A 13064-nucleotide genomic window follows, 5' to 3' on the forward strand; every position below is an offset into this window, starting at 1 on the left:
TACTTAGAGAATTCTCAAATCACTTTGTTTTCCATTCTCTCTCCACATGCATTTTTTATTCACTAGTTATTCGGTCTATTCTATCTTAATAGTGTTACACACTAATTTTTTCTTAGCATGGAAGCTTTTTGACTGAGGCAGTTGAGGATTACCATCGGTGGCAGAGACAGCACAATGTCTACTTCCATGATGTAGAGTTGTCCCTGGACACCTGGTTGCCAGGTCAGGGACCACATACATTTCCCAGCTCCTTGCGTCTAGGTGAAAATGTGATTCCACCCAAGACATTTAAGAAGTGGGTATGTGTTGTATTGTGTTCTCCATCCTCTCTTTTCCCATCAGTGGGCTGAAGGCACATAAATCTGAAGCCCTGTGAGATAGTAGAACCACAATGTGGAAGGACCTTTGTCTCAGGGTTACCATGTAAAGGAAAAGCCAGCTGTCAACCCATTGTGTTATGTGAACAAGGCATATATTTTCATTGTCTGCAGCCACTGAGTTTGTCTGCCATAGCAGTGAGCATGAATCGTGTGTGGTCTTTTTCTTCCACCCACTCTCACGTGAAGGTGAAGGGTAGCAGTTCTGACACTTTATCTAAGGTGTATCATTCCTAGCTCCATGACAGAAAATGGAATATGGAATTAGGGGAGTGTCAGATGGTCTGTGTTCAGGTCCTCGGAAAGAAGTAAGAGGACAAGCCTAAATGGTGACATGATATGCTGGGAGGGAGTCATGAGGCTCAAGGGAGGGAGATTGCTGGGGTGTAGGACAAAAGGGGAGCAGATGAAGTTATCTCTGAGAGAAGCTGAAAGATTGCACCATGATTAATCCAGTATATTTTAGATTCCAATTCTTAGGGGGAGGGTTCCAAATGGAAAGAACAGAGTAAAGGCAAGGCCTCAGAATGGCAGGCTGAGAGAGAGTGAGGCTTCCTCGTATGGATGAAGGGTGTACTCAAGGTTGTCCAAATGGGTCCAGCCACAGAAGAGCGGGAAATGGGGCTAGTGGGACATCCACCTGACAGCCAGCTGGGATGTAGAATCCCAGAGACCCAGAGGGTATGGAGCCAGTCCAGATAACTGAGAGCCCTGATCAAAAAAAGGCCAGGCAAATATGGCTTATCTTTTTGTGATGGTTTTTAGGAATCTGTTATCTGATAATGCATGGAAGCACCAGCTGCTGACTTCAATCCTTGGAAACCCTCAGTAGAAAATGATTTCTACATGCCCCTGGAGTAAGGTCCACAGACGTAAAGTTTGGCAGACCTTTACTGGCTTCTAGGAAGTGAAGGGTAGCTTTCTTCTGGGTACTTATTGCAAATACATGGGTTGGCCCAAGGACCCTGGGCAGGAGCTGACACAGATTCCCTGGCTCTGGATGAGGAGCTCTCTTAACCAGCTCCACAAGACCACGCATCCTACAGCTTCAGCTGGGTACCAGGAACAAAGCAGAGCTAAACCAAAAAGTACTGGCCTAGTTTACCTATGTCCACAGTAAAGATATATGGCTAGAACCTCAGAGAATTAGTTAAGGCACTGAAGACTGAAGTGAGCATTACTGTTTGAAACATTCCCCTTCCTCTCTTTACATACATATAAATGTGTATTTGCAGCAGACTTTACCACAGATTTGGGAAGATGAAGGAGAACAGTTATCACGGGAAGTGTGGGCTTTTCTGTCTGGGTTCCAGCCTCCTACTACTTTACCCAAATCCTTTCCTTTTTCATTTCTTTTTCCTCTTTCTTTCTTTCTTTCTTTCTTTCTTTCTTTCTTTCTTTCTTTCTTTCTTTCTTTCTTTCTTTCTGAGATTTTATTTTTGGGCACTTGGGTGGCTCAGGTAGTGTGATCTCAGGGTCCTGAGATTGAGCCCTACATTGGGCTCCCTGCTCAGGAGGGGACCTGTTTCTCCCTCTCCCTCTGCAGCTCCCCCTTCTTGTGCTCTCTGTCTCTCAAATAAATAAATAAATAAAATCTTTTTTTAAAAAAGATTTTATTTTTAAGTAATCTCTACACCTACTGTGGGGCTCAAACTTAAAACCCCAAGATAAAGAGATCTATCTGCTGATAGATGAAGAGATCTATCTGCTGATAGAGCCAGACAAGTGCCCCTTGTTTTCCTTTTTCTTACTCAGTATCAGCCCGGTAACAATATACAGTTTTATTATGCAAAATAATCAGCTCCTACTTCTCAGTTCTCTGCCCTTGCTATGTATTCATGCATACTGAAAGCCTTATCCACCCCATGCCGGCCTGCTGCATTTAGGGCCATTTGTCCTAGATTTCATTCCCCCAGCCCCAACCAGCTTCCGTAGAGGGAAGGCAGCAGTATGGCCAGTCCTTTCCCAGTAAGGTCTCCAGATGTAGCAAATAAAAATACAGGATACCCAGTGAAATCTGAATTTCAGTTAAACAATAACTGATTTTTAATATAAATATATCCCAGATACTGCATGAACACGTATTACACAAAAATGTATTCGTTGTTTGTCCAAAATTCACATTTCATTGGGCATCTTGTATTTTTATCTGGCAACCCTATCTCCTCACTGCCATGAATTAAGCCAGCTTCCTTCATAGGTAGAATGTGTTATACTCATTTGGAGTTGAAAAGCTTTTTTTTTCTTTTATTAAATTTAGCACCTAGAACACCTGGCATGCAGTAGGTGTTCAATAAATATTTGTGAACAAATGACTGAATAACTGCCTTTTAACCTTTGAGGCAGATTAGAATGGTTGAACAATATGTCTTTTCAGTGCAAAGCACTGGGACTGTGGGGATGGGGTGAAGGTTGGGACAGAACTACCTTTCTCCCAGTCTGTTTTCTCAAATGTAGTTTAGGATTAGCCATTGTTCTATTTTGAATGATTTTATTTCTTGATGGAAAAATCATTGGCATGGACAGGACCTCCATGGTTTAAGGAAAAACTTGGAATTAATTTAAAGTTTGACTATTTAGGATTTGGGGGGGGTAGTATTTTTAAGTGTCTTTTGTTAAGATAATATATCAGATAAGCCTTTGTCTTAATTTAGAATATGATTTATAGCTTTGTCAAAACTATTAAATTCTAAATTTTTTTTTAAGATTTTATTTCTTTATTTGACAGAGAGAGAGACAGCCAGTGAGAGAGGGAACACAAGCAGGGGGAGTGGGAGAGGAAGAAGCAGGCTCCCAGCGGAGGAGCCCGATGTGGGGCTCGATCCCAGGACCCTGGGATCATGCTCTGAGCCAAAGGCAGACGCTTAACGACTGAGCCACCCAGGCGCCCCTAAATTCTAAATTTTGATCCAAATTTTCTTATTTCTCTTTGTGTTGTTTAACTCCCAGATAGTAGGTATTTAATTACTGTTAGAAAGAATGAAAGAAGGTAGGGAGGGAAGAAGGAGATGCAGTAATTAATATGGAAACAAAAAGAGAAAAAGTAAATATATTGTTTTTGAGAAAAAACATTTCTGAATAGATCCAAAGGACCATCAACAGTGGATTCTCTCATTCCAACAAACATTATTAAAAAGTTCAGAAATTCAATTCAGGAAAATTTATATCAAACATTTTTTGAGTGCCAGCTATTTGCAAACTCTATACTAAGCACTATTATATAGATGAAAATAATTCATTTTTCTCCAAAAAATTTACTTTCTAATGTTTGCAGCGATGACAAAAGAGGGAAAGAGGAGAGGAATGTGTAGTTAATAAGCTTAATTCGATGTCAAGTAAAATGTGTCATAAGAAAGGGGGGGAAATACAGAATGAAGGAGATCATATTTAGTTGCAGATATCAGGAGAAGATGTACCATTTGAATGAACTTTGAGTGGAAGGTATTCTAAGTTAAGACAACAGGTTGGGGGGGAGCCTGGCTGGCTCAGTCAGTAGAGCATGTGACTCTTGATCTTGGGGTCATGAGTTCTAGCCCCATGTTGGGTATGAAGTTTACTTAAAAAAAAAAAAAAAAGACACAGAGGTAGAAAAATCCAAGGTCTATTTGGGGAAAAGAAAGTGCGGACATTTTCTATGGATATCACAATGATAACCCTATAGACTTTTATTTCCCCAAGACTGATGTTAGCAATATAAGAATGAAGCCAGATTAAAAGGCAAATTCAGCCATCTCAGAGTTCTTTTTTGAAGGAAACCGGCTACGATTACATACATACACACTTGTATACACACACTCACATATAACATGGATTTTTTTTTCTTTTTTTTTTTTAGGGTGGGGGAGGGGCAGCAGGAGAGAGAGCAAGGATCTTAAACAGGTGGAGCCCAGCATGGGGCTCAGTCTCATAATCCCAAGTTCATGACCTGAGCCGAAATCAAGAGTTGGATACTTTAACCGATTGAGCCACCTAGGCGCCCCACACATAACATGTTTTAAAAGTGTTTTTCTTCGTTGTCCAAAACTATCTGGCACCACAGCACTTGAATTGCTTTATGCCAGTTCTGTCTGTGAGCTCTGTCCCAGCAGTGGAAGTTCGATCACATAGGACCTCTGCAGTTGGGTTCTGGGAACATCTTCCATGTGCTTTTTGTTAAACAACATGTCAGAATATCAAGAGAACTGAGTTACAGTGCTCAGCATTGGAATGCCGAATCTTTAACTACATATGCCTCCCAGCTACAATTTCATGTTTTTTTGCAGGACTAATCCAGGCATTACATTATTGTCAGTGCCTCCCAAAATATTCCTTGCCAATTATTCTGCTTGTTTTCAAAGGTTCTCTTAGTACAGGTATTTCCTGTATTATTTCAAAATTAATGATAAATGATAGGCTTTTGAAGGTTTAGAGAATGAATTGTGGTCCAAGAAACCCTTTTTTTTTTATTGGATAGGCATTGCCTAAACTGTTCCAACAGTTTTCCTCCTCTCAAGTTGAAAAGGTAATTATTTTTTTCCATACTCATATGTTCTTGAGGACTTAAAGAATATATTTTGAGAAGTTCATTTGCAGAATATATTTTCAGAATGAAAACATCACGATTATTCTTTCACAATGAGTGAAGGTTTCGCTTTTACATTTATTTAGTTCTGAAGCATTGTCTCTATAATAGCAAACATCCTCGTACTTAATCATTTTAATATGGGTTACTGCTTTTTTTTTCTTAAATTGCCCAAAGACTTAAAAGAGGAGAAACATTTTTGAATGAAAAGTACCCATTTTAGGAAGGATCGGTCAATTTTTTCAACAGCAGCATTGTTAGTGATGGGATGGTCTGCAGAACATTGGTTTCCTTTTATTTTTTCCTTTAAGGAAATGATAGCAGTTCAAGAAGTCATAAGATCAATTAAATAGTCCAGTTTTCCATGTTAAAAGGCTACCCATGCAAAAACTGAAAGGCAAACAATGTTCTTGGGTTTAGCATTGTGAAAAAGACACATGCACTCGAAGTGTAAAAATTATAGTTTTATTCTTTGCCAGGGTAAATCATAATGAAGACTTTTTCTTTTGAATCCTGAAGATATTCTGTCTTATCCCTAGAAGAGTGCCTGGGACCCTCTGTCTTCCAAAGCTCTGTGCCTGGCTGGGGCCTCCTCTGACTCGGTACAATATGCTGACAGTTAGGATGCTCTTTCTGGCCGTGACTGAATGTGACTGGCACCACTTGCAATTCCTGCAAACCTGGGCAGAGAACCAAAAAATCACACCTGGCACTCTGGGCCTGTCCAAGGAGGATGAAAACAGGGCATGTCGAACTTCGACTGCCAACACAACCAAGGCTGCCTGGCCCTCCGCACGCCTTTGTTCTGGTCCTTAAAGAACACAGAGACCCAAGGTCACACCCAAATTTGACAGAGATCCTCCTCTTTCTTCCCCCTGGCCACTGCTACTGCCTCTGAAGTTGGAAAGGTAACCTTATGTTTGTAGCACTTTTTTTTTTATTTTAATGTTTTTTTATTATATTATGTTAGTCACCATACAGTACATGCCTGGTTTCTGATGTAAAGTTCGATGATTCATTAGTTGCGTATAACACCCAGTGCACCATGCAATACGTGCCCTCCTTACTACCCATCACCGGTCTATCCCATTCCCCCACCCCCCTCCCCTCTGGAGCCCTCAGTTTGTTTCTCATAGTCCATAGTCTCTCATGCTTCATTCTTCAGACCACTCGTTCTACGTTAGAACTGAGAAAGAAAAGTTTATGTGTGTTTTTGGATATCTACATACACGTACACATTTATACACATATGTATATTCCAAAAATAAACTTCAAAAATTAAAGGTATTATTTTTAGGATTTCATTGTGATGTTCTGTTCCTTTGGGCAACAATTAGATATTTTCATACATTGGTGCTATTGCTGTCCTTACATTTATTGAAGTTATTGAAGAGCTCATCACAACCACCTGGTGGGTTGGCAGGTTTACATGCTGAGAAGTAGGAGGAAAAGAAGTAATGATTAAAAAGACATTTGAGTGCTATTCTTGCCTCTGGCTGGTTTACTTTGGACATCCTAACTCCCCCCCTTTTTTTTAGGATCTAATATTTGGGAGTATGCTTGAGAAAACAGAGCTTCAGGAAGAGCGGAGACTGACCTCTCTTTGACTGACTCACTCTGACTTTAAAGCAATAGGTCTTCACAGAACATAGTGAGAGTTCAAAGTCTGCTTTTGTTTTCCCCATATTTCTTAGTATAGAAGAAAAGCGAGACTGTAAGCCATGCATTTGTTTAATTCCTCCCTTTATTGCAATGGAATAGGCACTGCACCCTGTTGTCATACAACAAAGCGTGCTAAATCGCATTGTTCCTCCTTATGGCCCATCTTGGTGATCCTCCAGCCCAGCAAGCTGTAGAAATGCAGTGAAGACTATCAGGCCGACCAGCTCCACTAACGTGGCTTTCAGAAAAGGGATAGGAACACAGACTATTCTGTGGTGGCAGAGCCCCATCACAGAAAGAACGCAGTCTTGTTTTAGAAACCTAGACAAGGTTTTTGACTTTTCAGAGCGTAAGCTGCTCCCAAGAAAATAGTGATAATGCCTGCCTTATGCTGTCTTCATTATGATTAAATAAAATTATGACCGTAAAACGACCCACATTGTACTTGGCACATAGTGGGCACTTGGGAACTTTTCACGGGTTCATGGGTTTAATCACCAAATCAGTCCTCTCTCTTCTCAGGCCATTTCCAAAGTGCAATTTCAAAGTGCAAATTTCGTTGTGTCCAATTTCCTCCTCCTGATCTTGCCGTTATATTACCTTGGGACATAATGATCAGGGCTTCCTTGCTACTTTCCAGATCCCCAGTCTTGAAACATGATAAGTTTTCAACATTCTGCATTCCATTTTTTATCCTGCAACTCGTGACCTTGGTCCCACAAGGCCCCATGGTTCTCCTTTCCAGTTTGTCTCCTGCGCTTCTCTGCTGTTGCAGCAGGAAGACCAGACAGCTCCCTGAATCAGCTTACCTGCTCTGTAGCCACTGTACCAGTTCTCCAAACTGGCTGAACATTGGGAACACCTGGAAAGCTGTTTGTACAACAGGTATATGCCGATTCTGAGTCCGTGGCACACGGGAATTATGCACGGTGATCTGTCATACACGTAGAGGCACTAAATCCTCTTCAACTCAGAGATAGGAGGAATACTCATTCTTCCTTTGTTTCACTTTGTAAGTCTTCTAAGGACCCTGTTTTCTTCCACTTTACTCGAAGTCACTGTGTATAATCTTAGTCTTCTGGTTCGGGTGACAAACTAACCCCATCGGCATTTCCCTTGAGCCTCCAGTTTGCCAAATCCTCCTGTTGTTCTCAAAAAAACTGCCTCTAGCTCTCATGTTCCTCTCTTTTCTACCTCTTCTCTAAACTTGAAGGAGCTCTTCATTTTCACCTCCCCTGGATTCCCTTCAGTCTTCCCTCTTCACCAGAAGCCTCCTGGGGGATTCTTATCCCTGAACTATCCTCAGTGCCTCACATCACCCCTGCCTTGTCATTCCTGCTGGCCTTGGTTGCTAAAGTGACATCTTCTGATTCGCCTCCAACCGCATTCAAAAATCTAGCAGGAGGAGCTGGTTGCCTGCCCGGGCCCCAGCCCTGGTCTGATCTTTTCCCCTCTTGGCAGGACTTGCCCCCAGAGTGTGGTGACAGAGGGCTTTGCTGCTGTCCTGTCCACTGCCGCTCGCTGAGGCCTGCCAGGGCTGCTGTAGGATCCAGCTGCTAAGTTCCAGGCCCTGGGAAGCCTGTCGAAGCCCTTTGGCCTCTGGACCCAGGCTGGAGCCAGCCGTCTGCAAGTGTGGTTCTGTGCAGCTGAGGTGAGGCTCCCTGACAGCCCAGGACATAGGGCTGAGGCAGGGCTTTCAGCTGTGACTTGCCAGAGCTTGAGGGAGATGCATAGGAATGAGGGGGGGCGTCAGGGAGGAAAGGCTGGCATGGGGGTTACCACCTCCTTTCTTGTGACCAGGATGTTACTTCTGTAAGAATGTCTCCACACTTCCAGCCCTATGTTCTCACCAAACCGAAGTTTGTGTCTCTGATGCCTACTGGACACCTACCTCCAATCCCCACCCTATTTCTGGTATCTTACTGTAAAACAAAACTCATCATCTCTTCTCCCAAACCTCTCCTCTACTTCACATTTCCTTGTGTTAGTGATTTTTTCTTTCTTCTTCTCACCCAGACTTGAAAATATGAACTTGTATTGACTTTCTCTTCTCCTCTTTATATACCTATCTATGACCTGTTCCTTTTAATGCCTCATTTGAAATGTCTCTTTTCCTTTGCATTGATTTATGGGCAGTAAGCCACAAGAAGTCAGTAATATTAATATTAATAAGTTATTATAATTAATAATATAATTAACACTATATGTTAATATTAACTAATTAATATTTTTAAAAGATTTTATTTTTACGTAATCTCCACATTTAGTGTGGGGCTTGAACTTGTAACTCCCAGATCAAGAGTCGCATGTCTACCCACTGAGCCAGGCAGGTGCCCTGCTAATTGTTAGCATTAATACATATAATATCTACTTACCTACATATATAAGATCATTATACTATGTTCTGAAAATTCTACGTAAGTCAACCTAAAATGTCAATGAATTCTCATTGCTTAAAAAACTAAAACCTCTTGATTTCCTCAATTCCATATTCAAAACTCATCGTAATTCGGTCCTTCCTTGATCACATCTCCATGATCCTCCCACTGTTACTTGGAGGAGAATTGTTGCTTCCACAAATCAGATCTCTTTATTTTTCATTTATTCAACAAATGTGGACTGAGCTCTTTGTATAGTACATTCTGTGGGCACTATTCACTAGACACACTGTAAACACTTCTGCTTCCTGACTTTGTTCAGATCTACCCCCCTGCCTGATCTGCCCTCCCCACCTGGTTTTCATCTCAGGCTTAGGTCAAGCCTCATTTGCACTTCCAAAGCTTTGCGGGCTGCTGCAGACCTCTGGCTTCCCCATGCTTTTGGACTTTTATACTCTCCAATATTTGTGTTACTCCTTGGTACCTACCTTCTATTCTCCTTTATTTTGTCTATTTAAGTAGACTTTGTATCAATATCTTCTTTACTTATGTGTCTCTCTAACAGGACAAGAAGTTCCTTCAGGTCAGTAGTTCTCAAATTTTGGTCCCTAATCAGCATCAATATCACCTAGGAACTCGTTAGAGATGCAAATATTCGGGCCTCTTCCCAGACCTACTGAGATGAAATTCTGGAGAACCACAACTCTAGGTCATATGGATTTGAGGATGAGATAGTTTTGGTCTGCCTCTTTATTCCCCAAGTATACCTCAAGGTATTTGGAATCCTTTTCTTTCTGAGGGCGTATTTGAAAACCTTTGGAAAACTCTAAACCTTCCTTGCATACATACGTAATGGTTTATTTTTTACCTTTTTCAAAAATTACTTGAACCAACTTTAAAAGATGATAAAATGGAAAAGAGGAACAAAGGAAAGGAGGAGGCAAATATGCTAACCACAAGAGTTGTTATTATTCTCATAGCATCTCAGATCTTGCTGGCAGCAAGATAAAAAAGGGAAGTATAATATCTTCTTGTTTCGTTTATACCAGAGGAGGTCAAAACTCTACTAAATTAAAAAAAAAAAAATCCCATATGGAAGCTTCTAGAGGGGCCAGTTAGAAAATTAAAGGATAAAATCCAAGAGTTTTATGACCTAGGCAGCAATGGTTTTCACATGACTGGTTTATGTTTATTACCACCCTTACACAAATTGTGCCGATGCTTAGCATGTAAGAAAGGGGAGCTATAACTAAACCTGTGTCGAGAACTCACTCTTCCATTTCTCATAATTTTGTGGCTTGAAGGGAAGAGTTAATTTTCCCCAGATGACCACCAAGAAATTAATGTGGAGTGTTGTCTTGAAATGTGGCCCATACCCAGTGGGCCCTGTTGGAGACCGGAAGGGTGTGATGAGGAGGCACTCATGTGTTATCTATCGATGGAAAGAATAAACATCTTCATATCAAGTAGAGGACTGGGGCCAAATGCATGGGACTGGAACAGGGAGACAGAACACCGGGGAGATTAGACAAATCCTTCCCAAGTACTGTCTACCATGGGGAACATTTTATAAGAAGACAAGGGCTTTTACCACAGAGATAGTTGCTCTTATTCATTGCTTGCTAACAAGGACATAACAAGGCTTTTTTAAAATTAAGAACTTAAACCAATACCATTACATAAATTCAGAGCTGATTTTACATAGGACTAAGACACAAGAAAATTTGTCTTCACTAAGACGCTATTGACTCTGGGTATGGCCCTCTGTATTCACAATCTAGATCCCCTTCTCTCCTGTTTGACAGACTATGACACAGGGACACCAGCTGGGGGAAGATGGGAGCTTAGTGTCTAAGCACTGAACAACCCTTGACTAGACAGTGTTTTTACCGATTATGAGTAACCTTGCACAACTAATTTTCCTGAAGACAGCACTATAACGAGTTTCCCAATATTTGATAGAATAAGTAGCTGATAAGGAAGAAAGATCACAAAATTTAGAGTCGGGATTCCAGACTGTCATTTTCCAGCTGCACGACCTCATAAAATGAAATAATGCGTGAAAATGCTTGGAGAACTGAAAGTATTTTGGTTATTTCCTATACATGGTCAGGAAAATTAACCTTTTAAAAAAAAAAGTCAGATACAGTTCACACTAAAGTAAGAACACTACTTTGGAGGAGTTGTACGTGTATTTCCTGATGTGTGCTGAACCCAACCCAACTTTCATGGTATTGTCTCCTGACTGCCTGTACCTCCTAGATGCTATGCTAGGTTAACAACCATTTCACAAATGAGGATATTGCAGCACCCAGATGTTAAATACTTTATCCAAGCTCACGGAAAGACGAGGTTGATTTAGACAGGCCTTCCACTAGAAGCGGAGAGAGGAATAATATTAATAACAGTGCAACAATAATAATAACAACAATAGCAGCAGACTGAAATCCTGGTACTTTGGCACATATTTTACATATATTATCTTGTTTAATTTTCCCAACAAACCAGTGGGGTGAGTATTAGTCACTCAGTGTTTTTGTTTTCGGGGATTTGTTAGAGGTGGGGGGAAAGGGCAGAGAGAGAATCATAAACAGGCTCCATGCTGAGCATGATGTGGGGCTTGATCCCATCACCCTGAGATCATGACCTGAACTGAAATCAAGAGTCGGACACTTAACCGACTGAGCCACCCAGGCGCCCCTAGTCACTTAGTTTTAAAGTTGAGGAAAGTGAGATTCAGAGTCTTTAAGGAATGTGCCTAAGGAAATTCAGCTAGGTTTGAAATCCCATCTGTCCTTAACACCTTGATTTTCACACTATGTTCTGCTGCCTCTCGGAGTAGAGCAGGGATACAATCCAAATCAATGAATTCATCAATATCAAATTTCTGGAAAAAAGTTTTCCCTAAAATTTAAATAAATTTAAGCCTTTATCAAAATTTAAGTACTGAAAAGAAAGCAATCTTACGCAGTTGTTCCCCTCAAACTTTCTGTGGTGACTTAGGTTTATATTGTATTTAAATGGAATCTAAAAGATCCCAAGATCTGTAGTTTAAAAAAATCACTAACTGCATTATTCCCACCAAAATAGTATTCATTTTCTTTAATATAAAAAATAAGTTCACCTGATTATTCCTTCTTCTGATCCTTCTCTTACTCTCTTTAGAATACTAGATTCATCTTCATATAAAATGATCCAGGTAAAGAAAATAACCGAGTTGAGAAAAGGGAATCCTTTTGTTTTCTGGAGTGTGGTTGACCTGATTCCCTGAAAAGAATGTATAGAAGATTAAATATATATATTTTCCCCCGATTGTGCTCCATAGTTCCTACCTCCCAACAAGACTAGCTACATAATTTGTAGGGCCCAGTGCAAAATGAAAACTAGGGTGCCTTGTTCAAAAAGTAAGAATTTCAAGGCACCTGGGTGACTCAGTTGGTTGAGCCTCTGACTCCTGGTTTCAGCTCAGGTCATGATCTCATGGGTTGTGAGATCAAGTGGGGCTCCTCACTCAGCAAGGAGTCTGCTTAAAAAGATACTCTCCCTCTGTCCCTCTCCCCACTCATGCTCTATCTCTCTCTCTGTCTCTTTCTCTAAAGTAGGTGAATAAATCTTTAAAAGAAAAAAAAGATAGCAACAGCAGATCATAAATGGGCACACGAGGCTCTTGCACGTGAGGGGTCCTTATGCAACTGTGTGGCTCACCGGCTCATGACGCCAGCCCTGCCACTATATACCTTTGTAACTCCAGGAATACAGCAGTAACAAACTTAGCTCAGTGTAACCAAAGGATAAATAATCTTGGTGAGCATAGCGTTAGCCCTCTTAAATTATGCCTGACTAAGGAGTCCACAGAAGGATATCTGAAGCTTTTGTTATCAGATTCACTTTAGGCATTTTGTGTCTGGAACAACAGCTTGCACAGGTGTATAATTGTTGGAAGTTATTTCCTTGTAAAAAGCCAGTCAAGTGTTTTATTTAAGTCAATAGTCATATGGGATATTTTCTAACATAAATGTAATAAGGTAGAATAACAATATTGATTTTTTTTTTCCTGAAGAAAGAGTGTATTTGTATTTGGCTAAT

At 40.8% G+C, this 13064-nt stretch overlaps 1 protein-coding gene across 3 annotated transcripts in view; it reads left to right on the top strand.

Moving 5' to 3' along the window:
• The window catches only part of CNTLN (centlein), a 495968-nt gene that overhangs the window by 23750 nt on the left and 459154 nt on the right, over nucleotides 1-13064 (top strand). The window contains exon 1 of one of the 3 annotated variants that reach the window (XM_057313470.1): nucleotides 7411-7485. The exons of the other annotated variants lie outside the window; for them this stretch is intronic. The gene's annotated coding sequence lies outside the window, so the exon portion shown is untranslated. Of the gene's footprint in view, nucleotides 1-7410; nucleotides 7486-13064 lie in introns of those variants that run through there. 3 annotated transcript variants of the gene reach the window in all.

The sequence above is a fragment of the Ursus arctos genome, unplaced genomic scaffold (assembly GCF_023065955.2).
Source record: "Ursus arctos isolate Adak ecotype North America unplaced genomic scaffold, UrsArc2.0 scaffold_18, whole genome shotgun sequence".
NCBI classification, from domain to species: Eukaryota; Metazoa; Chordata; class Mammalia; order Carnivora; family Ursidae; genus Ursus; species Ursus arctos.